This window comes from Trachypithecus francoisi, unplaced genomic scaffold (genome assembly GCF_009764315.1).
Source record: "Trachypithecus francoisi isolate TF-2019V2 unplaced genomic scaffold, Tfra_2.0 Lachesis_group0, whole genome shotgun sequence".
Taxonomy (NCBI): Eukaryota; Metazoa; Chordata; class Mammalia; order Primates; family Cercopithecidae; genus Trachypithecus; species Trachypithecus francoisi.
Window position 1 is genome coordinate 99,616,865 of NW_022681453.1, and position 23,670 is coordinate 99,640,534.

At 35.8% G+C, this 23,670-nt stretch overlaps 1 protein-coding gene across 3 annotated transcripts in view; it reads right to left on the minus strand.

Moving 5' to 3' along the window:
- Positions 1-23,670, minus strand: part of CADM2 (cell adhesion molecule 2) — a 1,094,949-nt gene that overhangs the window by 352,429 nt on the left and 718,850 nt on the right. The gene's annotated exons all lie outside the window — the stretch shown is intronic.

Sequence of the window (23,670 nt, forward strand, 5' to 3'; positions counted from 1 at the left end):
TCAAGACATATAAGCAAATGCATATTAAATATGCCATATTCTGGCCCACTTTAGGGACATAAAATATTTTACTTAAAAAGTATTATAAAAGTTATTTTTAAAGTTATATATAAATAAAAAATCAAACATGACCTAGATTTCTGTACCAAATATAGTGTTGACAAGCATGAAAAATATTTTTGGAAAAAAAGCTTAACATGATCTGAATGATCTGAACTAAACATATTTTTCATCTGAGTCAAATATTCTGAGTGAGGCATTATTACAATTATTATTCTAATATTTGGAGGGAAGGAGTTTCCAAACATAATCTACCCCAATTGGTAAAATGTCGTTAGGTAACAGTACTCAGGTCATATGAAAATAAAATGGAAAATGGTCTTAAGTGTTGAGTTTCAGAAAATGTATTTGGTATACTGGCAGCATCTTCTGCTTTGTGGAAAATTTCTTCGGAAGTTTATGACTAACTCTGTTTAAAAGATCACTTGAGAAAAAGTTATTTCAGTGTCCATTATTAAAATATGGTAACAAAATGGTAGAGTGGATGGCAGAGAGAGATGAAAACTTTTGTAATTACCAACTACACAATTATGATATACTAAACAAGCCACTCTGTATTTCATATGTGGAAGCAAATAAGGTTACAAATATCTTAGAATGCCACGAACTGTCTTTCATCTCTAGAATAGTACACATATTTTAGGAGAAAGACTAGATGAAAACAATTATGAATGCAAAGCATAAATTAGTTTTCATGATTCATTCAAGAAAATTAGTAGTAATATTATTCTATAACTACCATAGATTCAGATAGTTTAAAATTATAGTCAAAAGATTGCCATTTGGAATAAGTTTCATCACTGAAGAGAGGAACAAAATACTTGTCATCAAGTCAAGTACAGAAATATATTCTGTATTCTAATTTTCCCAGTACCTCAAGTTGCTACTGAGTGAAGGTGGGAAGATTACATCATACTACGCTACAGGTAAGTGATCTGCTGGCTTTTGATTTCTAATATAAAGCTCAACTGGTAATCATTACGTTCATTTATATATCAAATGCTGTATAAAGTAATAAGGTTTTAAATTTATATCTGTAAGATAATCGTAATATGTAGCAGTTCATGTTTTAATAAATACCCAATCTTAAAAATGACAATAGACCATTATTGTGTTTGTTTTCTTTTTGTTTCATAAACTGGAGCATTCTGCTTTGAGATTGAATATCTATTATAGCCATATTTAAAATGAAAAATAAAAACAGTTTTATCTTCACTTGTTAATGGTATTGCCTTGAAGGAAAGATATTTTCAAACACACCAATTGATCTAGAATGTAAATTGGAAAAGATAATAAACCTACAACAAGCAACAACTTCACTAAATTAAATGAAAAATGAATTCTTAAGAAAGTTTTCTTTATAATGTTCTGCCCTACACTTTTTAGAGTTGATATTAGTGAATCTCACAGTTAAAGAAGGAATTTTTTAATGTTTCCATATCTATGATTCTGTAAGGATTCACAAAGAAGCTCTGAAGTCAAACAGTGTGAATTTCAAATTGTGTTTGTGGGAATTGAGGCGTTAGGGGACAGAAAGCGATTTTCTCTATACTATCCAGCTACACAGGAGAAAGATCTAGAATGTTCCAAGTCTTCAAAGTCCCAGCACCAGGATCTTTCCTTGAAAACATACCTGATAACTTTCAGTACCCAGATACTGGTTCATATTATCTATTGAATAATAATATATTTAATTCAGAGAGAAAATGTTTGATCATGATGCTGTTTTCCATAATTTTGCAAACTACTTTACCATAGATACTAATAAACATGTTGAGAAGTCCCAATAGTTCACATGAAAATACAATTTATAGAGAAAGAAAATATAACTAATTCTCAGGATTTTCAAATAGTCAAATGGTAACTAAATTTATTCAGGTTATTTGCATTTGAATCTATATTAAGCCTAAAATCCCATCTGGCATGATTTCAGAGATTCAGCGAATTTCAGAGTTAGAAGGTATCATCAAAGGTTATCACGTCTAACTGCCTTCCTAGTATTGGTTATCAAATACCAAGCACTCTAAATAGAAAAGGAGAGACAGCTATTCTGCAGCGTAAACTGCAACTGTTCATTAATTTTAAAAGTAGGAAGCATTACTTAAAAATGCAATGAGTAAATTATACTTCAGCATTCTGACTCATGCTCTAAACACTGGGTCTGAACATGAGTCACACCCCTATGCCAACTGAAAGCCAACAGAAGACTCCTAAATAGGAAGTTCAAAATTCAAAATGCAGTTCTGTGGTAAACTTTCCTGAATCAATGTTTCAGATGTGGAAACAATTTTGGAGTTGTACTTCTCTATGCAAACTGGAAAGAATATGAGATATACCCAACCTTCTATTTAGGAGCGATAGTTTGAGAGTAATTCAAATCAAGATAATAGGAAAGCCATTTATTGAACATAACACTATAAATTACAGATATGATAATGTTCTGGAGCAAATAGTGTAAATGATACAAGTCCCTGTTTTCCTGAATTTTATTGTCTAGGAAAAAAAACCACAAATATTTAAATAGAACACAAGTGTAAAACCAAGACTATGTCTTCAGCAGCAGGATTACGTTTTAGAAAGATCATTTCCACAGATAAGAAAAGCTGCTTGGAAATCTAGGGCAAGAGAAATATTTCCAGACAACAGCATCAGTGCAAAGGCCCTGAGAAGAAAAGAATCATGGTGTTTGGAGGAAGGAGGTCTTTTAGCTTGCTATGCTATGAAGGTGTAATAAAAAAATGGTGTTCCGTAGCTCTGTTGCACCTACCTCTATACATACACTACAGGAAATGTTCTGCATTGTGTTCATCCCACTTTTTAGACCCAGTGATGGATGCAGTAAAAGAGGAATGGGCACCTGATTCCATTTCCGGAGAGCTGTGAGATTAACTTGCTAGAGTATTCAAGTAACACACTTTCCAGGCTATAGAATACTTAACATTTAAAGAAAGCGTTCATATGCAGGCAGCCACTTACAGCACTTACAGCATACATTGAAGCTGGCAACACAACTATGACTACTCCTCCTTAAAACCTCATAAAACCTCCTCTTCAAAGAGATTTATGAATAATGTGAACTAAATAATTCATGGGATTGCAGATGCCAATCCAAATAGCCTCTTCTTTTTTAAGGTTTCAGTTTGTAGAACTGTGATCAAAAGGCTCCATCAGTCATGATAGGAGCATTTGTCCTCACTCCAAACAAACCGTATTTGCATGTGAATGTTTTTCATTGAAATGAGATATATAATATGCCAGCCAAGACCCAACTAAAAGGCATTTTATGCCATTTAAATTCAGTCAAATTAAAGGCTGAATGCAACCTAAAAGGTCTACTCTCAGAACAGTAATTTGACACATCATAAATTAGAACCATTTTTGTTAGCGTAGGTTCAGCACTTGTCAGAAAATTGTACACAGCCATATTAACAAAAAGCTGCCTCTTAGAGAGAAATAAGCTATAAGGAAAACCTTGTATGTAACACAACAAAACACACAAACAACGGTGTAATATGGTGTCACTGGTTCAAAGTTGACATTTTTCACTGACATTTACAGAAAAAGATAGCAGTTTAGCCTGCTTAAATGCCAAGATAAATTGTTAAAAACAACTTTTTTGTTTAAATTTTCAACTAAAAACCATGTTTAGACACAGGTTAATACATTGATTTAACTCATTAACTTAATTCTTGGTTTTGGAAGCACTGGTGATGTTTTCAAACTAAAAGTCAAGTTGAAAAATATCCAATGTTTGAAAAGTTTGTAACACATGTCTAGAGATGTGAGTTATTTGGGGACCTAAATTTTCACTAATGATAATAAACAGATTTTATTACTAATTTCCTAGTTCTCATTGACTAAAAGAGAATATTATTGGGTAATAAAAACGGAGAGAATTTTACATGAAAATTAATCACTGTGTCAGGCAAAAGCCTAGAGAGAGGGCTGGAGTTTGTTTGTTTGTTTGTTTTAGAGCAAACAAATAAACAAACTGTTTAACAAACCCATAATCTGAAATGTCCCACACATACAACCTTTTTAAAAAATATTCTTCCACATGCAAACTTTGTGTATATTTCAGGCCAGTCAATCTTCCCCCACAAACATCAAGTTCATTGTCACTTAGTTCTGTGTCCTCAATAACATTAAGAAAAACATAGTAAGATTATACTTTCACAATGAAATGTCATTATGGTGACTGTAAAAGGTAATTTTATTTATTTTAGTATCTACATTCTTCCCATGTACTAAAAAGATTTGAGATGTTTGTAGTATAGGAAATACATAAAAACACAGGTACTTTACAGAAAAATATCTAGACATCAGATATCACCATCCAAATTCTGTTCCTACGCTTAGTCAATTGTCTGAAATTCTAAAGGCAGAGAAGCTCCTATAACTATCTCATCCTCTTACTAACAAGTAGAAGGAGCACTAAAGTTTCAAGAGCTTGTTTTCCTGACTCACCTTGTGTAAAACAGATAAGCCTTCCGAAAAGCCCTTCACATCTGGTAATGGTAATGCCTAGAATATATTCCACATGGTGGGAAATATTGGCAAGTACGAGGAAAATTGGGATCACTGTAATTTTAAATGTAATTCTTTTCAAATACACGCTGTTAGAAAGATTAAAATTTAGACTGAAGGCAATCTTATACTTAAAAAGGCAAATCACACTGATACATATTTTTAAAAATGCTAAACTAAAGGGAAGATGTATTTTCACTCAACAAAAATTGTGGGAAAATGTACAGGTTTGGGTGTCTCCAAGAGAAAGTTGACGTGTTTTTACATCACTACTTAAATTCGTTCATATAATCTCAAAATGTGCCTTCCTGTTTTCTGGGAATATAGATTTTTCAGTGCAGATGTTACTATTCTGTTTAAGAAAAAGCAATTAAACAAGAATGTTATTAAATAAAAAGTAATACAGACATACAATGAGATAGTAATTTCTACCTGTATGAAAATGTCCTGGCTACATAAAATATATTTTCTAATGCCCATTTTACACACACACACACACACACACAAGATACAATGATATAATCTTCCTAGAAAATTTACACTGGGCAGTCCTAGAAAATAATGGTAATCTACAGAAAGGAATTTATGAAAGCTAAGAAACTCATATTAGACAAATCAGTTTTAAATCCTAACTACAGAAAAGTAGCAATTCCACAAATTCATAAAAAATTCTATTATTTGATCTTATTAGGTATTTGATAAGGAATCATAGACAATGTAATTAAATATTAATATAAAACATATACAGTATAAAGTAAGGCTGGGCATGGTGGCTCATGCCTGTAATCCCAGCTACTTGGGAGGCTGAAGTAGAAAGATCTCTTGAGCCCAGGAGGCTGAGGTTGCAGTGAGCTATGATTTTGCCATTGCACTCCAGCCTAGGTGACAGAGTGAAAGCCAGTCTCAAAAATTAAAAATAATAGTAAGGTACACTTATACTTGCATAGGTACACATTCAGATACATATGCATAATTATATTTGTACCATTTTAAAAATCAATCTCCTCCAGAATATATTGGATAGGACAATTATTTAAACCCCATTTTCTTTATTCTTATTTAACAAATAATGAGTACATTTTAGTGTGGTCCAAGTTTTCATCATGGAAAAATCAAGAAATAAGCAATGACTTTTTATATGTGATGACACAGATTTTGTTCTCTCCTTCTATCAACTTATGAATTGCTTATTCAGATATTGAAAAATGTATATTTCAGGTAGAGATGTCATCAGTTCTGATGCAGATGCATTCACATGTAAATAATCACCATAAACAAGTCAATATAGGATAAATATCTAATATGCTAGGGAAATTAGGACAATTCTGATACAACGGTACCAACTTTATAGGAAAACACCAAGGAATGGCCTGTGGCAGACAACATAATGTATCAGTAGGAAAGTGGATGTTAACAAGAGGAAGCCAAGGGGTGGGGATATAGCAGCATATATCGCAAGCAGATACTGACAAGGGCAGATGTAGAAAAATGATTCTCAACTTTAGACCCCTAGAGCAACATGAATGAAATCACATCCTTGTGTTCTGGGAAATAAAACAGGCAAATTGGATAGAAATAAAGAGAGGCTTTAATTATCTAAAAGTAAATTGGGAGCAACCCATGATAATACTGAAGTGGGGTTATTACAGAACACAATGTAGAGTTAATTCAGAAATCACTTTGCTCAAAAACATCAACAGCTGGTTTTAATAATAGACACAATGAATCAGAAATGAATAAAACCTTGAGATGGAAGATTATCTGAGCAATTCTAATCATATTATTAGATTTACTAAGGAAAATAACATGCAAATAATCTATAAAAGTAACTTATTTCTGTGAATACGGTTTTTAGAAACATTTTTTAAGAGAGAAATCTGAGGTCATACTCAATGTTAGCGTACCTATTTCATGGACACATTTTCTAGGTTTCATGCCACAATGAGCAAATTATATGAGTGAGAAGGAATTCACTACAAATAATGAAAGATACATGGTGAGGGGAAAAATCCGAATGTAAGCGGAGAATAATTTTTCAGAATTTAAAGTAGACTCCAGTTGACTTCTTTTTTCTTAGGTCTTTTGAATGTGAAGTTTTGTGTGTCACCAGTGGACTTCTCGGCCTGTTCAATTCAAAAATGGCAGAACGTTATGTAGAACAAATTATAGTTAAATGTCCCAGCATGTTGAGTTCAGGAAAACATATAATGAAGGCCCACAGAACTTATAATTAGAAGCCAAATCTTGTATATATATTACAAATTAAGGAATCATGATGGAAACAATAGATTTGAAAGAATACGTTCTCAACAGATGATCTACATACTTTTATTAAAATTGTCTATGCACTGGGTATTGTCATATTCATTTAACCAGTCTACTCACTAAAAGCATTCAACATCACATATAGCACAGCCATCCCATCATTTACTAATGTGAACTTGAACAAGGTATGCCATGTCTCTGTGCTTTAAATCTCTAATAAGAAAACATACGTATAATGTATATATGTGTCTGCGTGTGTATGTGTATTAATGTATGTGTGTTTGTGTGCATTTCCACTGAAAAACGCAGACAACGGTAAATCTACTAGCAGTGAGCACCCTAGTTTCAGAGTTGACATCTCTAAATAAATCTCCATTGAAAGGAGCAGGAAATGCAAAGTCCAGAAAGATATAAAATCATAAACACTTAGCAGTGTCATGTCAAAAGAACTGCAGAGATTCACTGATTAAATATGAGATCATTTGACTAATTACTCCAATGGATTAAAAGTCATGAAGTATGCTTACATTCATGAGCAAATATAAATACTGAAAACAAGCAAGTAAACACATAAGCAAACAAAAGCATCTTTCTTCCTCTTTGGGAGATTTCAATAAATCAACTGATTATTTGGAAAATTCATGAAAAAATTAAGCAGTTATCATACCTTTCTCATATGAATAATACTTCAGATATACAAATCATTGATGAAACCAATTTTCTTGTTATAGGAATATTTAAGGTAATAAATAGAGACAATGATAGAAATAGAATATCACAGTTTGCTTCAAAAGCAAAAACAGATAGACATTAAAAAGATGAAACCTGATTGACAGTGAGTTGATAGTAACAGCAAGGTAATGAAAATACGAGGGTTCATGTTGAACCTTTTCATAATCATTTTTTAAGCCTTCTAGCTGTGGTCTAGATAGACAGACAAAGGTAAGAATGACAGAGAGGAGCTGAAAAAGAACCACCAAATAAGAATCAGCTGTACACATTTGAAGGTGGAAAAGGAAAAAATGAAAAAAGAATTGGTGCCAAGGTTAAATCAACTGCCTTCCTGACAGTTACCCTGAGTTGTTAGAAGATTTGGGGTAAGGGTCTTTGAATGTGGAAGAAAAAACAAATACAAGAAAAAGAAAGAAGAGGCTGCAGAAGAATTTCAAGAATAAAAGCATATTTGCTAAAGCAGACAGGTAGCACAGCCCTATGCTACCTACAGTATAAGCTAAGAATTAGACTTTCCCATCATCAGTTGCAGTAAATTAGACATGATTTTCTTTCTTTCTCTCTTTCTCCCTCCCTTCCTCCCTCCCTTCCTTCCTTCCTTCCTCCCTCCCTCCCTTCCTTCCTTCCTCTCTTTCTGTCTTTCTTTTTTCTCTATCTATCTATCTATCTATCTATCTATCATCTATATTTTACAACAGACACATTTACCAATTTATACCAGCAAAAGAGGTTTGAGTAATGGCAATATATGCAAAGGAAATGCAAAAAGAAAGTAGACAGCACCTTTTCTATGGCCTCATTCTGGGTCCTGATAAAATTTACCAGCTTAGAACCTGATATGCAGAGACCTCTAGGAAAATGACTGAAAAAGTTGATAAATATGTAGAATCTATAAAACGATGGCACAAAAGTGAATGCTGCATGTGTATGAGCGTGGTTATTCTAAACCATGGCTGCAAATTCTTTGACACTCCTCAAAGCTTTTGACATTCTTTTAAGCCTTCTGTTGTGGACTAGACAGGACAAAGGTAAAAATGAGAGCAAGGAGCTGAAAATAAACAAAAAGAAAAGAAAAGAAAAAAAAAACCTAATAAGAGTCTATTGGTGGGTCGTTGCCCACTTCACTTCCTTTTTATCTGGACAAGCATGTGACATCTACCCAGGTAAAGTACTTAAAGAAGATGCCACATTACTTCTGAGGCTAGTGATATGGTTTGGATCTGTGTGCCTACCCAAATCTCATGTTGAAATGTCATCCCCAATGCTGGAGGTGGGGCCTGGTAGGAGGTTATTGGATCACAGGTGCAGTTTCTAATGGTTTTGCACCATCACTTTGGTGCTGTTTTCATGATAGAGTTCTCATGAGATCTGGTTGTTCTAAAGTGTGCAGTACCTCCTCCCTTCTCTCTTTTTCCTGCTCAACCATGTGAAGGGGCAGCTCCCCCTTTGCCTTCTGCCATGATTCTAAGTTTCCTGAGGCCTCTATAGAAGTAGAAGCCACTTCCTGTATACCCTGCAGAACCATGAGACAATTAAATCTCTTTTCTTTTTAAATTACTCAGTCTCAGGGATCTTTTTCTTATTGCAATGTGAGAGTAGACGAATACAGAAAAACTGTTACTGAGAAGTAGGTAATTACTCCAAAGATACCTGAAAATGTGAACTTTGGAAGTGGGTGCGGGCAGAGGTTGGAAAACCTTGGAGGGCTCAGAAGAGGAGAGGAAGATGAGGGAAATTTTTGAACTTCTTAGAGACTTGTTAAGTTGTTGTGGCCAAAATGCTGATAGTGATATGGACAATAAAGTCTCGACTGATGAGGTTTCAAATGGAAATGAGGAACTTATTTGGAATTGGAGTAAAGGTCAGTTTCAATACATTTTAGCAGAGAAGCTGGTGGCATTGTGCCCTGCCCTTAGGATCTATGGAACTTTGAACTTGAGAGTAATAATTTAGTGTTTCTGGCAGAAGAATTTAGTGTATCTGGTAGAATAAATTTAGTGTATCTGGCAGCAAAGCATTCAAGATGTGTCCTGAATATACCCTATGCTCGTATGTATGAGCAAAGAAATAAAGTAAAACTAGAAATTGTTTTATTTATTTTTTGTTTATTTTTTAATACTTTAAGTTTTGGGGTACATGTGAAGAATGTGCAATTTTGTTACATAAGTATACACATGCCATGGTGCTTTGCTGCACCCATCAACCTGTCACCAACATTACGTATGTCTCCTAATGCTATCTCTCCCCTAGTCCCCCATCCCTGGTGTATGATGTTCCTCTCCATGTGTCCATGTGTCCCCATTGTTCAACTCCCACTTATGAGTGAGAACATGTGGTGTTTGATTTTCTTTCTTGTGATAGCTTGCTGAGAATGATGGTTTCCAGCTGCATCCATGTCCCTGTAAAGGAGATGAACTCATTCTTTTTTATGGCTGCATAGTATTCCATAGTGTCTATGTGCCACATTTTCTTTATCCAGTCTATCATTGATAGGCATTTGGGTTGGTTCCAAGTCTTTGCTATTGTGAATAGTGACACTATAAACATACGTGTGCCTGTGTCTTTATAGTAGATTGATTTATAATCCTTTGGGTATATACTCAGTAATGGGATTGCTGGGTCAAATGCTATTTCTAGTAGAACTAGAACTCATGTTTAAAGGAGAAGCAGAACAAAAAAACTTGAAAAATTTGCAGCCTGGCTATTTGACAGAAAAGAAAAGCCCATTTTCATGGGAGGAATTCAAGCAGGCTACATAAATTTGCATAAGTAAAAAGGAGCCAAATGCTAATAGCACAGACAATGGGGGAAAGGCCTCAAGGCATTTTGGATACCTTCCTGGCTGTCCCTTCCATCACAGGCCTAGAGGCCTAGGAGGGAAAAATGGTTTCACGGGCCAGGTCCAGGGCTCTGCTGCTCTGTGGAGCATTGGAACAATTCTCCCTACATCCCAGCTGCTCTAGCTTCACCTGTGGCTGAAAGGGGCCTAGGTAAAGCTCAGGCCCCTGCTTCAGAGGGTGCAAGCCATAGCCCTGGCAGCTTCCACGTGGTGTTAAGCCTGTGGGTAAACAGAATGCAACAGTTGAGGCTTGGGATCCTCTGTCTAGATTTCACAGGATTTATGGAAAAGCCTAAGTGTCTAAGTAGAAGCCTGATGCAGGGGCAGAGACTTCATGGGGAATATCTACTTGAGCAGTGGGGGGAGGAAATGTGGGGTTGCAGCCCCACAGAGAATCCCCATTAGGGCACTACCTAGTGGAGCTGTGAGAAGGGGGCTACCATCCTCCAGGTCCCAGAATGGCAAACTCTGTACCTGGAAAAGTCACAGACACTCAACATCAGCCCTTAAGAGCAGCTGTGGAGGTTGAACCCTGCAAACTCCCAGGGGCAGAGCAGTTCAAGGCTCTGGGAGCCCACCCCTTGCACCAGCATGTCATGGATCTGGGACATGGAGTCAAATGAGAGTATTTTGGAAATTAAAGTTTAATCACTGTCCTCTCAGGTTTGGATTTACATGGGCCTATAACCCCTTTGTTTTGGCTGATTTCTCCCTTTTGGAATGGGAGTATTTACCCAATGCCAGTACCCCATTGTAGCTTGGGAGTAATTAACTTGTTTTTTTATTTTACAAGTTCATAGGCAGAAGGGGCTAGCCTTGTCTCAGACAGGACATTGTACTGTGGACCTTTGAGTTAATGTTGAAATGAGTTAAGACTTTTGGGGACTGTTGGGAAGGTGTGGTTGTACTTTCCCATATGAAAATGACATGAGATTTGGGAGGGACCAGGAGGGGCTAGGAATTATATGGTTTGAATCTGTGTCCCCACACAAATCTCATGTAATTCCCCGTGCTGAAGGTAGAGCATGGTGGGAGGTGATTGGATCACGGGAGCAGTTTCTAATGGTTTAGCACCATCCTTTTAGTGCTGTTTTCATGGTGGAATTCTCATAAGATCTAGCTGTTTAAAAATGCGTGACAACTTCCCACCCCACCTCTCCTTCTCCTGCTCCACCATGTGAAGGGGCAGTTTCCCCTTTGCCTTCTCCCACAATTGTAAGTTTCCTGAGGCTCCCTAGAAGCAGAAGCCACTATGCTTCCTGCACAGCCTGCAGAACAATGAGCCAATTACAGCTCTTTTCTTTATAAATTACCCAGTCTCCCATATTTCTTTATAGCAATGAAAAAAGTAGACAAATACAGCTAGAAATACCATATAGCTTCCACTTTGCTTACGGGTAAAATTCTTCTTGAAAACCTGAGACTTCACATAAGAAGTCTGCCTACTTGAGGTTATCTTGATGTAGAGGTCCCGATGCACTGGACATGTCCATTGTGAGTGAAACTTTCTTGGACCCTGTATACCAGCCCCTCTGACAGCTGACTATCAGTAGATTTCGATTGATGCCGTAAGAGGCAGAATTGCCCAGCAGTTAACTGCCTAAATTTCTGAACCTTAAAATCTTGAGATATAGTAAAATAACTGTTACTTTAAACTACCAAGTTTTGTGGTAAACAACTAGATTATGAGAGATCACAAGATCTGATGCATAACAATGATGAATCAAATGTGTCTTAAGTTGAACTTTAAGTTACTATTGAATGAGTAAACAACAAATCCAAAAACAAAATGCTTGGGTAAAGGCAGCTCTCCAATGCTTCCTTATTTCCCCAGCAAAACACACACACTAGTTCAATGACTACTGCATGGTAGAAAAGCAAATAAATCACTGTATCCCTGTTTTTCCCCCTTACAGAAGTGTTACAATATTTGAGCCATATAAAATATATATTTACATAAATCTGTCATATTCTATACTAATCAAGAGGAATACACCAGCAATCTAAGAAATGGAACATTGTCAATAATGTGTGTCTTCCCACATCCTTTTCACCTATTCCATGTCCCAATCTCCTTGTCTTTTATGCTATTAGAGAAAGGGGAAGACCATGTAAGTATCTACTTACTACCACAGGGACAACTAATCACTTTATAGCATCCAGAATCATACAATTTATAATCTACTGTTAAGAAGTATAACAAAAACATATTTTTTCTTTACCTTTATTCATTGTTTCTGTGCATCATTTTACAAATATTCAAAAATAGGTCATTTGTTTTACTGTTACTAATATGCAATTAAGAGAGGAGAATAAATTGGGATTGGATTATTTTGAAAATATTGTATATCTACTTCAACAGGATAACTGGCATTTTCAGGATTCAAAGCTACACAATCATTATATTGTTATCTAGCTGCATGTCACTTTATAAATCTGTCAGCTAAATCACATATATAAATACAATATCTAGCATTTGGGAATATTATGTGAATTCATGACACTTCCTGAAAGATTCTGAATCTAGAAAATTATGAATAAATTTACAAGCAGAAAAATATATTGTTTTCATCTGTGATACATATAATCTAGCTGTTCTATGTGCAGAGTAGCTAACTGAAGCTGACATATAGATATAGATATAGATATAGATATAGATATGACAAGAAACTTAAGACAACAGGGTAGTGCTATGGCAATATGAAGCTCTATGAAGTTTAATTAGTGTTTCAAACATCCAACTTGTAATATAGTCACAAAGACTTAAATAGTACTGCTCTATTTATGAAAGTATTTTCTAAAGACAAAACACTACAAGGTAAAATCTATTTTCTTAGTTTTTAGAATTAGGTGACATATTTTTGGGCATATAGTCAAGATTTTTTGGCCACCCTGGCTATCATCTGATAGTTTTGTGACACTGTAGCCCAATAATAACAGACACAAATTGTTGTAATTCTTATCTATAATAATACCTTAGTAGATACCAAGCCTATTATCATAAGCCCAAAGACAATTCTAAGAATACATTTTTAACTTTTAATAAAAAGAAAGAAAAAATGTACTGACCTAATAAAAATATTTCACAAGTAAATATTAACTACTAAGAATTTTAATTACTAACAAATGGGAAAGCTACATGTATCTAACAAATACCTATAACCAACTAACCTTAAACAAGGCAGACAAAAACATACAATGGGGAAAAGGTATCCTATTCAATAAATGGTCCTGAGGAAATTGGATAGCCATATGCAGAAGAATGAAACCATTCCTTATCTCTCATCATATACAAAAATTAACTCAAGGTGGATTAAAGACTTAAATATAAGACCTGGAAGCATACAAATTCTAGGAAAAAAATCTTAGAAGAAACTTGTCTGGAACTTGGCCTAGGCAAAGAAATTGTGACTAGGAACACAAAAGCAAATATAATCAAAACAACAATAAGTAAATGGGACTTAATTAAACTAAAAAGCTTCTGCACAGAAAAAGAAATAATCAACAAAGTAAACAGACAACCAGTGGATTGGGAGAAAATATTTGCAAACTATTTATTCAACCAAAGACTAATATCCCAAATCTACAAGAAACTCAAACAAATCAGTGAGAAAAAAACAAATAATTCCATTAAAAAGTAGGCAAACAACATGAAAATTTCTCAAAAGAAGATATACAAATGGAAAATAAACATATGAAAAATGCTAAACATTGCTAATCATCAGGGAAATGCAAACTTAATACACTCACTTAATATAAACACAATTATATAATATCTTACCCTAGTCAGAATGGCTATTACTAAAAAGAAAAAAAAATGATGTTGGCATGGTGCTGTGAACAGGGAATGCTTATACACTGTTGGTTCAGTGTAAATTAGTACAGCCTCTATGGAAAACAATACAGAGATTTCTCAAAGAACTAAAATATATCTACCATTCTATCTAGAAATCCCATTCCGGGATATCTCCCCAAAGTGAAAAAAGTCATTATATCAAAAAGACACTTGCAAGTGTATGCTTATCGCAGTACAACTCACAATTGCAAAGACATGGAATCAACCTAAGTTCCCATCCACTTGTTGATGGATAAAGAAAGTGTCGTATGTATGTAAGTGTGTTTGTGTGCATGTGTGTGTGTATGTACGTGTGTATATATATACACACACATATATATATATGAATACCACTTAACAGTTAAAATGAATAAAATAATATCTCTTGCAGCAAATTGGAACTGGAGGCCATTATCCTAAGTGAACATTATCCTAAGTGAAGTAACTCAGGAATAGAAAACCAAATAACACATTTTCTCACTTATAAGTGAGAGCTAAACTATGGGTAAGCAAAGGCATACAAAGGTAAAATGGACACTGGAGACTCAGATGGGGGAAGAAGGGTAGGAAATGGTAATAGAAAATCACCTATTGGGTACAGTGCACACTATTTGGGTGATGGGTACACGAAAAGCCCAAATTTCATGACTATACAATTCATCCATGTAAGCAGGAACTATTTCTATCCCTAAAGATATGAAATAAAATAAATCCAAATTATTCACATTTTATGAGAACAAAAATCCTCAATATGAAACAATAAATATTTAAGTCATTATTTTAACATTCTTAGGGGGTGGATCACGGTGTAACTGATACTATGGGAATAAAACAATAAAAAACACGAGGCATTAGAGGAGGTTACATTCTGAGGGAGAAGGTCAAGGGAAGTGGCAGAAAATTTTCCATTTAGAGCCAATTAGTTATCATTGCATGTATCTTTTTTCTTTTTTTTTTTAGAGATAGGATCTCACTATGTTGCCAGGGTTGAATTTGAACTTCTGGAGATTCTTCTGTCTCAGACTCCCAAGTTACTGGGAAAACAAATGTGTGCCACCATGTCTATATTCCGTGTATCTTAGGATTTTTATAATTAAAATAACTAGTGGAAGGATTAAGTACTCCATTGACTTAGTGAGGACACAATCCATGCCCCTAATCTTTACAATCCCAGGGGCAGCTGGGAGTGTGCATGGAGTATAGATGGTGCTCAATAAATATTTAATTAAATGAGCAAATGAAGAAAAGAATGAATAAATATTTATAAATTGCATTTTAGTGTCTATCAGTATATTCATATTGTATATTTTAAAATATATACACACACTGTATCAGCCATCTGGGGCTGCCATAGCAAAATACCACACACTGGGTGGGTTAAAAAGCAAACATTTATTTTCTCGTAGTTTTGGAGGCTGGAAGTCCAAGATTCAGGTACTGGAAGGGTAAGTTCTGCTGGGTTCTCTCTCCCTAAATAGCAGGTGTCCATCTTCTGGCTGTGTTTTACGTGGCCTTTTCTTGTGGGCATTGGTGTCTCTTCCTCTTCCAAGGAAGTCCTATTCCATTAGACTCCCATCCTTATGATTTCATTTAATCTTAATTTTCTCCTACAGGCCCTATCTCCAAATACAGTCACATCAAAGCCTTCAACATATGAATGGGAGGTAGGGGTAGAATTCAGTCTGTTAACACATACTTACTTGTTTGTTGCATTTTTACTTTAACTCACTGTTGCTGTCATCATAAAAGATGATAAAGAAAAACTGTCCCTTGGTCTGAAGTAAAAAAGAGTAGATATCTTCACAAAGCACTAAAAAGTCAAAGGGGTATTAAAAATATCCTGAAATTTCACAAAACTATCAAAAGTCAGTCATTCCATTCTTCTTTATATGCATTTTTCAAAAAATATACATTTATTATTTCCTTCTGATTTTTCTTTTCTTTCTTTTTTTTTTCTTTTGAGAGGGAGTCTTGCTCTGTAGCCCAGGCTGGAGTACAGTGGTGTGATCTCGGCTCACTGCAACCTCTGCCTCCTGGGTTCAAGTGATTCCCCTGCCTCAGCCTCCCAAGTAGCTAGGACTATAGGTTCACACCACCACACCTGGCAATTTTTTTTTTTTTTCATTTTGGTAGCGATGTGATTTTACCATGTTGGCCATGATGGTCTTGGTCTCCTGACCCCGTGATCCACTTGCCTCAGCCTCCCAAAGTGCTGGGATTACAGGCGTGAGCCACTGTGCCCAGCCTCCTTCTGATTTCTTTCTTTCTCTCTCTCTCTCCCTCCCTCCCTCCTTCCCTCCTTTCTTTCTTTCCTTCCTTCCTTCCTTCCTTCCTTCTTTCTTTCCTTCCTTTTCTTCCCTCCCTCCCTCCCTCCTTCCTTCCTTCCTTCCTTCCTTCCTTCCTTCCTTCCTTCCTTCCTTCCTTTTTTCACTTTGAGTCTTGCTCTGTAGCCAGGCTGGAGTGCAGTGGCTCAGCCTACGCTCACTGCAACCTCCTCTTCACAGGTTAAAGTGATTCTCCTGCCTCAGCCTCCCGAGTAGCTGGGACTACAGGCTCGGGCCATCATGCCCGGTTAATTTTTGTATTTTTAGTAGAGATGGAGTTTCATAATGTTGGCTAAGATGGTTTCCATCTCTTGACCTCGTGATCCACCCTCCTCAGCCTCCCAAAGTGCTGGGATTACAGGCATGAGCCACAGCGCCCGGCTTCCTTCTGATTTTTCTTTCTTTGGAGTTCAGAACAACCAGTGAACTATGTGGGAGAAGAAATTTGAGAGGTATCCTCTAATTCGGAGTATCAAAATAAGCTTAAGGAGCTTTCTTTGGGGAAATTAAGTAAGAATTGGATAAGTGTTGAAGTAGGGCTACACACTAATCATTTCTTTTTTTTTTTTTTTTTTTTTTGAGACGGAGTCTCGCTTTGCCGCCCAGGCTGGAGTGCTGTGGCCGGATCTCAGCTCACTGCAAGCTCTGCCTCCCTCTCCTGCCTCAGCCTCCCGAGTAGCTGGGACTACAGGCGCCGCCACCTCGCCCGGCTAGTTTTTTTGTGTGTGTTTTTTAGTAGAGACGGGGTTTCACCGTGTTAGCCAGGATGGTCTCGATCTCCTGACCTCGTGATCCGCCCGTCTCGGCCTCCCAAAGTGCTGGGATTACAGGCTTGAGCCACCGCGCCCGGCCCACACTAATCATTTCTTATGTGATAAAGAAATTATAATGACCTCTAGTCTTTGAAACAGAGAATAACTGGTGATGAGTAACCAGGGAGTAAGTTATTTCAGCCACAATCATGTAGAAACAAAGTGCCTTAGATTAAATGATAGTTAAAGTGATAATTTTACCAGACTAAACTTCAAAATACAAAAATCAGGAAGGTAAAAGAATTATTAAGACTATAGGAAAAGTTAATTATAATTCAAGGGCTGAAGGTTAAAACATTAAAATACATCCTAAAAATTGTAACATGCTCACTATCAATATTTTCTTCACCTAGTTACATCACTTTCTTTCTTTTCTGTAGTGGCTTAAATAACTTCTTTTAGTATTATAAAATCAAAATTCCATAAAACTTGTAACTCAAATGATCTTAATACATACGGATTTGCTAGGTCCTGGGAAATGTGTGCACTGCATAAGGGCTTGTAGGTCTGAAACTCAGCCTGCCCTGATCCGTCAAGACATGGTCCTGGTACTGGGCTATGTAAGCTGAGGCTAAAGAAGTCTCAACTTTTCTATTCCCAAAGCCACAATCCTTCAGCAAAAACTCTACACCCAACAGCCTCTATCTTCTCAGGACAGGGGCAGTATCTTTTAATGCGCCCTATAGGGTGGTTGTTGTCCTGCATACATGGAACAAGCAGCCTAGATTTTCATTAAAAATCAGCAATCCAGAATATTGCCAAATGTTTTTTGCAACACTGTTCACAATGGCCAAGATATTGAGTCAACCTAAGTTTTCATTAACAAATGTATGAATAAAGAAAATATTACACAGAGAGAGGGACACACACACATACACAGAAGAATTCAGTCTTAAAAGAATACAATCCTGTCATTTGCAGCAACATGAATGAATCTGGAAGATACTACGCTCAGTGAAGTAAGCCAGGGACAGAAAGACAAACGTTGCACGATCTCATTCATACGTGGAGTTTAAAGAAGTCCATTTCATAGAAGTAGAGAGTCAAATAAGAGTAGAATAGTGGTTACCAAAAGCTGAGGAGGGAAGGGCAGAGTTGGGAGAGATTGGTCAACGGGTACCAAATTACAATTAAGTGGAAGGAATAAATCTGAGTTTTCTATTGCACAGTAGAGTGACTATGGTTAACAATATTGTATTGCATATGGCAAAATAGCTAGAGAGGATTTTGAGTGTTCTCACCACAAAGAAATGATAAATATACAAGGTGATGGAAATGCTAAATGCTGTTTCTATTTTTACATGATGTATACAAGTATAGAAATATCATACTGTACCTTAAATATGTATAGATATTTATAAATGAAAACACAATTTAAAAAATTCCTAGACTAGGGGAGAAAGGTCTTTTTTAAAAAAGAGAATATGACTTAATGGTCCAGAAAGATTTTCCTCTCTACTATCTGGTGTACTACCTACTAATTAGCAACATGAGCTATGTACCTTATTGCATGTCTTTTTATCTTGACTGTTAGTAATAGTGGCTGTTCTCCTCATCAGCCAGGATATTGTGACATTGATTTCTGCTCTGCCACTATCTCTCCTCCCCCCATTTATGTCCTTCTCTTGTCCCCTCTCGACTCCCCCCACCCCCATTTGCTTTTATTCATTGCCTTGTAATAGTCATTTTGAATATTATGGGACCTGTGTTTTTCTTCCAGCGTTACTTTTCATAGCTTTAGCTACCTACCAAAACTCTGTTAACTACATCTCTCATAATTCTTTGGTCTCCAAAACAGTAAAATCTAAAATTTTACCAAATATTAAATGTTTACCTCTCTTTAGGCCTCCTTTACTTTTCATTTTTCCCCACAGAAACTTCCTTAGGGACACTGACTCTGCTAGCTACTCCATTTGATCTGAATCCCCCATGCAGGCAAGTCACTGAGGTCTTCTCTAGAGGTAGAGTCATTCTGCTGATTCTGTCACTAATTTATCAGTTCCAGCTCTGAGAAGGCTTTACTATCTCCTCTCCCATGATAAAAAAATTACAAAACAACTGATCTCTAATCATCTACCTCTTGCATTTCCTTGTATCATTCTGCATTGACCCTTTGCATGGGACCTCAAGGTCTTTGCAATAATTTTGCCTAGATACAGTCGGTATCCAAAAGCTGTACCTTCCAATTATTTTGCAGAAACTGTCCTGTTTTTTTCCTTTCTGTTGTTTTCATCTTACCAAACTTCTTACTACTCCATAGAAGACTTTATACCCGTATTTCATGTATGTCTTCTGGGAAGAAAAACTGTGTTTTATTTATCTTCATATTTTCCACAGGCACTGCTTTAAGTCTAGTTTGATTTTCTTAGCGCTTCCTACACTTTTATAATTATCTTCTGAATAATCTGCTCATTTTCAATATCTTTTTAAAATCAACTCTATACCCCACACCTTAGAAATTCTTAAAGAACAGCTCTGAACATGTCCTGACCCAGAAACTCCTTCTTATTTTTAATGCAAAATCTATATTGTTTTTCAATCTAGCCTCAACTTGTCTTTCTGCACCGATTTAACCCATCCCTCAATAATTCTCGATAACTTCTCTGGTAAACCGACCTGAACAGTTTCTTATCTGTCCTCTGTGATGCATGTATATACACAAACATACGCACAAATATATTGCATGTAAAATGTAAAATCATAAAATATAAAATGTTTCTGAGCTATATCTTCCATTTCATTGTTCTTATATTGGTCCCAACTTTTCATTATTTTTTCTTTGCAACATTTAAAAGAAATAGCTTCATAGAGATAAAAACTATATACAGTGAATTGCACATACTTTAAATTTGATCACATCCTCCTGTCCCTGCCTACTCCCACCTCCATCCACAGGTTCCAGTGATCTTTCTGTCATTACAGTTTAGTTTGCATTTTCTAGAATTTTATAAATAGATTCATACAATATGTATTCTTTTCTCAGCATTCTTTGATGAATTAATTTTCAGATTCATCCATGTTTTTGCATGTATTGGTAGTTTTCTTCTTTGTATTGCTGAGTAGTATTTTATTCTATAGGCATACTACCTGTTGATAGACATTTAGGTTGTTTCCAGTTTTTGGCTATTAAAAGTAAAGTTGCTACAAACATTCATATCAAAGTCTTGTCATGAACATTTGATTTTATTTCTCTTGGGTAACTACATAGGAAGGAAAAGGTTGATCATGTGGTAGGATTGTACTTAATTTTGAAGAAACTATAAATTTTGGCCAGGCACAGTGGCTACAGGATTACGCCTGTAATCCTGGCACATTGGGAGGCCAAGGTGGGAGGATCACTTGGGGTCAGAAGTTTGAGACCAGGCTGGTGAAACTCTGTCTCTAATAAAAATACAAAAACTAGCTGGGCATGGTGGCAGGCACCTGTAATCTCAGATACTCTGGAGGCTGAGGTAGAATAATTGCTCAAACAAAGGAGGTGGAGGTTGCAGTGATCTAAGATCACGACCCTGCACTTCAGCTTGGGTGACAAGAGTGAAACACTGTCTAAAAAAAAAAAAAAAAAACCACGAATGAACGAATAAATAAACAAACAAACAAACAAATAAATAAACTGCCAAATTTATTACCAAAGTGGCTCTAGCATTTTTCATTCTCACTGGTGGTTCATGAGAATTACAGTTCCTCAACATCTTCTCCAACACTTGGTATGATCAGGCTGTTTCATTTAAGATATAACAACAGATATGTAGTGATGTTCCATTGTGGTTTTAATTTGCATTTCCCTAGTGAGTAATGATGTGAGGCAGCTATTCAGTTGCCTTTTTGCCACCCATGTATCTTCTGTGGTGAAGCGACTGTCCAAATCCTTTACATATTTTCAAAAAGGGTGGTTGTTACATTATTGAGTTTTGAATATTCTTTATTATAAGTAAATGGTCCTGTCTCATCCCTACAGCCCATAATTCACTATGTTGTATAACTGTTGGCTATCTGTGAAACCTAGCTGAGGAAGGAACTCTAGACAACCTGTCCCCAACCATTTTGGCACCAAGGACTGGTTTCATGAAAGACAGTGTTTCCACATACATTGGGTGGGTTGCTGGGGGTGATGGTTTCAGTATGAAACTGTTTCACCTCAGATCATCAGGCATTGGATTCTCATAAGGAGTGAACAACCTAGATCCCTGGCATGCTCAGTTCACAATAGGGTTTGCGGTCCTATGAGAATCCAGTGCCATCACTGATCTGACAGGAGGAGGAGCTCAGGCAGTAATGCTCGCTTGTCCACTCACCTCTGCTGTATGGCCCCATTCCTAACAGGTCACAGACAAGTACTGGTCCACAGCAAGGAACTTGGGGACGCTTGCTCTAGACAACTGAAAGACTCTGGGTAGTTTTGTTGAAATAGTAGGAGAACTATAGATATCTAATTATCCACATATTTCAATCTCATGTTTGCATATTGACACACTGACCTCGTTTGCTTTAAAAATGTCTTCCTCTGTCTTCCTCTTACAATAAGTAGAAGAAAATAAAATAGATCAAATATTGCTTATTAGGCAATTGTATAATGTATATATTGATTTCCTTCTAAAATGTATAAATTCCTAATGTCTTCTATTTTCTCTTGAATTATTAATTTCTAACAAATCTCCCATTTTTAGATGAAACAGCAATTCATTGTATCATATTTTTCCCTTTACCACAATTTTTAATTACCTTCATTTCATCATTGTTTTTATCTCCACAATTCTTTCATTTGTCTGTTTCTGTGTCTCTTATTAACTTATACCAAGTTAAATAAGATGATTCGTAATTATTAACAAAGCAACTATGGCTAAAGTAATTATGTTATTTATGATAATGACTTTTTTTAAGTTACCTAACTATAATTCATTTTGAATGTTCCTGTTCCTGTCAATTGGTAAGTAAACATAATTAATGATGTTAAAATCGTGTTAACCTATTAAATGTAATTGTCAGTTAAAAAAATTTGTGACATACAATCCTATTTAATTCAACTGATAGTTACTTGAAATAAATATAACATTTTAAGTAGATGTTTGACATAAAATAAACATGCTCTTGTGAATCCCGGAGATCTGAGACAGGTCTCAGTTAATTTAGAAAGTTTATTTTGCCAAGATTGAGGATGCATCCCCACGACACAGCCTCAGGAGGTCTTGACAACGTGTGCCCAAGGTACTCAGAGCACAGTTTGATTTTATACATTTTAGGGAGTCATTAGACATCAATGAACATATGTAAGATGAATATTGGTTCTGTCTGAAAAGGCAAGACAACTCCAAAAGGGGATGGTGCTTCCAGGTTATTGGTAGATAAGAGACAAATGGTTGCATTCTTTTGAGTTTCGGATTAGGCTCTCCAAAGAAGACAATGGGATATGCATTTCTTTCAGTGAGAAGAGGGGTGACTTGGAATAGAATGGAGGGCAGGTTTGCCCTAAGCAGTTCCCAGGTTGTTGCTTCTCTTTAGCTTAGTGATTTTGGGGTTCCAAGATAGTTTCCTTTCACACTCTAAACCAAGTTTTGGTATTATATTAGATCATATGAAGTGGACAGAAGTCATTTAGATACTAAATACTTTATAAAACTAAGTACTATAATCTATAAATAATTTTTAAGCCAAAAGACTGCCAATCCTCTAATATTAATTCTTCTTGGTATAGAATAATATTAATCATAAAAATAGTGTCAGAGATTACATAAATCTAAAAGATGTATGTTTAAAAAACATTTGTAATTATTTAATTACATTTTAGTAATATTAACATTTTTAGGACACTAACCAGCATTACCATTTTTAAAAAATTCATAGAAGGCAACTGAAAGGCCAAATATTGCATTTTTTTTTCAATATGTACATGATTAATGTTGACAGGAAGTGAAGTTCGACTTAAGATAAAACTCAAACCCCCAATAAAAACCCTAATAATAAAACGTCAACTTTAGTCTTTAGTCTTCAATGTTAGAAACATAATTAGATATTAAACAGAAGGAAGTCGGTTTTAGTCTGTGAGTTTATGCAGCTAGCATTTGGGCTATAAACAACAGCTGCCTGTATACATCATGTAGCAAAATGCATGTGTTAACATGGATAGAACAAAATTTGAGCTTGTGCCTGTAAACGGAAACAAATACTATTGAATTTATATTAAACTCTCTATAGCCACATCAAATCATATGATTGTTTAAACAGAGGTCTACTATTACAATCATTATTCTCTATCAGTAAGAAATAAAGGCTGGGTGT